Genomic DNA, 4,892 nt, shown 5'->3' with positions numbered 1-4,892 from the left:
CAGTGCAGGTGCTGACTCTTAGACCTTGTCCTGGTTTCATATATAAATCTTTCCCAACTACTCCAATTTGTTGTTGCTTTGTCCTCACATGAAACTCCCTGTGTACCCCTCAGTTAAGGTCTACTGTATTCCCTCTTTGGGACCTGTGAGTTCTGTTTGTTTTCTGGACTTCCTATGTGAGTCTCACTTTCTCCAGTTGCACCTGCACCTGACAGACAGACCACCTTTGACACTGACAGACTCCACTGAGTCAAAATTAAGACAGGTTGCCAGGAAGAGCTTTTTTTATTGTTTTTTTTTTTTAAAAAGAGGACCTTTGATATGTGATATAAATTATAAGAAGCCAGCTATGCAAGAGACCAGAGAACACCATCTGTTACAGGGGAAAGAAAAGTTTCGAAGGGAATGGTGTTACTTGAATAGAAAGAAGATAAACATGGATGGCCAGGGTACTTTAATTGAAAAGGAGAGAATAATAGGAGATGACGCTGGAGAGAGAAGGCACCAGGTTTTGTTGAGTTCTGTAGTGTTGTTATAAGGGATATAAATTTTGTAATAATTGCCAAACTGAGTTATTGAAATATTTTAATTGCAGAAATGAAGCTGTTTTATGTATTTTTAAGGTCACATTGTCTATTTGTGTGGAGATTGGATTGTAATGTGCTAAGTCTGGAGAAGAGACAAGTTAAGAAGGTGTTTCATCTGGGAAAGTGAAAAATAATGTTTTTCACTGAGATGGTGTGAAAGAAAAGTAGATAGTGGCAAATGGTCAGTTTTGAGATATATGTTGTTGATAAAACTATTTGGACATAATGGTGAATGGCATGTGTGCGTAAAGAAAAAGAAGTAATGAAGAAGGACTCCGAGATTTTCAGTTTGAGTAACTGGATGGTGGTGTAATTATACAATAAGAAGAGTAATATAAAATTATAGCTTAAGAAAAAAGTAGAGTTAGTTTGTAATTTATTGCAGATATTATATACTTCTTATAAATATTAACATCTTGACAACTATTGAAACCTCTTAGGAGAACCAGGGGTAGATCATACTAAACACTGGGTGTGGTTATTTTTGAAGAAAATTTAAACGTACTTTGAAGCCCAAAATTCTGTAGTTTGACTTTTTATGAACAAGCATGCCCAGACTTACAATGTATTAGAGTTACAATTAACCTCACTTATGACTGTGGTCATTATTATTATTATTATTTTGGTGCATCATATGTACTATATTCACTGTTCCAACATGACATTTGCTGAATTTATCATTCTCAAATGTTCTCTTGTAGATGTCCCAAGATTGGATTCATAAAGATACTAAAAATAAAAGACAATAATACAGAAACTTAAAAAAAAAAAAAAAAAGAAAAGAAAGAGAGAGACATATTCAACTTAAGTCAGAACCAGCTTATGATTGTTTCCATTCCATTCGTCAGAATGGAACACTGTTGTAAGTCAAGGTCTATCTGTATAGAATTAAGACCTTGAGTAGCGTTTAAAAATAATACTAGAAATTTATTTGGGCATTAAAAGGAATAAAGTATTAATACAAACTAAACATAAATGAAACCTTGAAAACATTTATGATAAGCATGCTGTCAGTGATAATATCCTTATGCCTATAATGAAGACCAGTGATGTGACTATTATTTAAATTTACGCAACAACCACTAATGCCAAATATAAAATAATTGAATATTTTTACCAACTTCTGCCATCTGAAACTGATCAAACATGCAATCAAGATGCACTGATAATTACTGAAGATTGGAATGTGGAAGTTGGAAATTAAGAAAAGCAGTTGGAAAACATAGCTTTTGTGATAGAAATGACACTGGAGATTGCATGATAGAAATTTTCAAGAAAAATGAACATTCATTGTAAGGTTTTTCCAACACATAAATGGCAACTATGCATGTGGATCTCACTGGTTGGAAGACATAGGTATGAAATGAACTACCTCTATGGAAAGAGATGGTAGAGAAGATCAGTTTCTATAATCAGAATAAGAACAGTGGCTAACTACAGAACAAACCATGAACTGATCATCTGAAAGTTTAAGTTTAAGCTAAAATTTTTTTAAAAAGTCTATGAGAGCCAAAATATGACCTTGAGTATATCCCACCTGAATTTAGAGACCATCTCAATAATATATTTGATGCATTCAACATCAGTGACTGAACACCAGACAATTTGGGGGAATGCATCAAGCACATCATACATAAAGAAACTCAAAAGTCATTAAAAAGATAAGAAAGAAAGAAAAGATCAAAATGAATGTCAAAAGAGATTCTGAAACTTGCTCTTCAACATAGGATAACTAGCTAAACAGAAAGGAAGAAATGATTAAGTAAAAGAGCTCAACAGAAGATTTGAAAGGGTATCTCAAGAAGCCAAAGTAAAGTTATTGTAATTAATTGTCCAAAGATCTGGAGTTAGAAAGTCAAAAGGGAAGAACTTCCTTGGCATTTCTCAAACTGAAAGTACTGAATTAAAAATTGAAGCCTTGAGTTGTAGTATTGAAGGATTCTATAGCCAAAATATTGAATGGTATTGGAAGCATCCAAAGAAAATAGAAGAAATACAAGTCATTGAACCAAAAAATGGTGGATATTCAGCTATTTCAGGAGGTAGGATATGACCAAGAATCAATAGTGTCAAAGGAAAAAGTCTAAGCTGCAACACAAGCACTGGTGGAAAAAAAAGCTTCCAGGAATTGACCTTGATACACTGACCTGTTGACACCTTTCAACAGAGGAATACCACACTGGAAGTGCTCACTTGTCTGTGCCAAGAAATTTGGAAGGCAGCTACCCAGCCAACCAATTTGAAGAGATCTATATTTGTGCCCGTTCCAAAGAATGATGATCCATTGGAATGCAAAAATTATTGAACGTTATCAATATCACACACAAGCCAATTTTGGCTGAAGATAATTCAAAAACAGTTGCGGCAGAATATCAGTAAGGAACTATCAAAAATTCAAACCAGATTCAAAAGAGGATGTGGAATATCATTGTTGATACCAGATACATCTTTGCTAACAGGAGAGAATGCCAGAAAGATGCAGAAAAATGCTTACCTGTGTTTTACTGATTATGCAAAAGCATTAACTGTGGATCATAAGAAATTGTGGATAGCATTGTGAAGAATGGTAATTTTAGAGCACATTAAGTGTTAATTAATATGCTTGTGCAGAACCTGACTGCAGCTAACAACATAATTGATGTTTTATTTTAGTGTGAAAAAGACACTAACATACATGAACACTGAAAAAAAGTCAGTGGTGTACATTAATTGAAGGGTTGTGTGAGAAACTGAGTTTTTGAGGATGTTTTGCAGTTCATGTATTAGAGAGGTAGAGAGAAGACTTTATGTAGTAATCTATATGGAACCCATCTAATAGCACTAATTCACAGATGAAAGAACTTGTTCATAATGGTCTGCTCATTTACAGTATGAATGAATACATGCCAAGTTCTAACATTTAATGTTTGCATCATACATTTCTTTTTAGCTTCCAAATGCCTATGTATCCCCAGGTAGTGTTGGAATTCACCTGAGTAATTTTCCCTTGGCCTGTGAAACCGATGTTGTCTGATTTTCATTTTCATTGAGTTGTGTTCACAATAATTCACTTTTCTGCCATGAGATAATATTTTATTTCCCCACTGGTATTTTATTGTTAATAAGAGCAAACTTTTGCAAGAAGCATATTTTGATTAAAGATTCAGCACTTTGCAGCCTATCTTCATTTTAAAATGCTATGTTGTTAATCTACAATACTTCCCCAAGGTATTTTTTATTGCTACTACAAACTGATGTTAAAATCACTTTTTCTTAAAGTAAAAAGACATATTATAGTTTTAATAAATGAATTTTTAAAAAATGTTCATCTTTACAACAAAATCTTTAAAAGTTTTCTATGACTATGTCATTACTTTGTATATTATTTTATTCAAGTACCAAGAGTTAAAGCAAAATAGTTTGTATAGATCTAGCCTGATATGTCATCATTACTTATGCTGTTGTATGCCATCAGGTCAGTGCCAATGTACAGCAGACTCATGTATAACAGAATAAAACATGGTCTGGTCCCGTGCTGACCTCTCAATCATTGCTATGCTTGAGACCATTGTTGCAGCCACTGTGTCGATCCATTTCATCGAGGGTCTTCCGTTTCCTGGTTGACCTTCTGCTTTACCCAGTATGATGGACTTCTCCAGGGACTAGTTCCTCTTGATAACATGACCAAAGTATAAGAGATGGGGTTTCATCATCCTCGCTTCTAAGGAGAATTTTGGCTCTAATTCTTCCAACACAAATTTGTTTATTCTCCTGGCCATGAAATGTTCAGTATTTCTATGTTAATGCAATGCCACTGATATTAGAAATGAAGAAAGACCATGACATGAAATCTCAAAGTCTCTAGAATAAATCTGAATTTCCTTGAGTTTAAGAAGAAAACAATATTTGTATATCTTTATTTTTTAATTGAAAATTTAGATGAAGCTAGTTATATTTTCTCATTTTTATATCTCACATCTATAATAAAACTTGTTTTTAAGTCAGGAGAACTGGAAAGAATGCCTAGCCAATCTATATAAGAGAGGTGATAACTGCCCTTTTTTTCCTGGAAATACAATGCCAGTAATTAGGTCTAACAATTACTCTCAAGTAAGGTAAATAATAACCACATTACAAAAGCTGAGCAAATGGGAGGAGGCGGGGCAAGATGGAGGACTAGGCAGAAGGATTGCACAGACCCTCTTCAACAAAGAAAAGGGAAACCAATAAATACAGACACAGAAGATAATCTTGGACCCCTGAGCCTTGAAGGAAAGGATGCAGATTTGGACTAAACCCCAACTAGCAGAAGAATTTGCGTGAAAA

The sequence above is a fragment of the Orycteropus afer genome, unplaced genomic scaffold (genome assembly GCF_000298275.1).
Source record: "Orycteropus afer afer isolate SDZICR_OR568_19922 unplaced genomic scaffold, OryAfe1.0 scaffold00372, whole genome shotgun sequence".
Lineage (NCBI taxonomy): Eukaryota > Metazoa > Chordata > Mammalia > Tubulidentata > Orycteropodidae > Orycteropus > Orycteropus afer.
The sequence above is the reverse complement of the archived record's forward strand: the minus strand, read 5'-3'. Positions refer to the sequence as shown.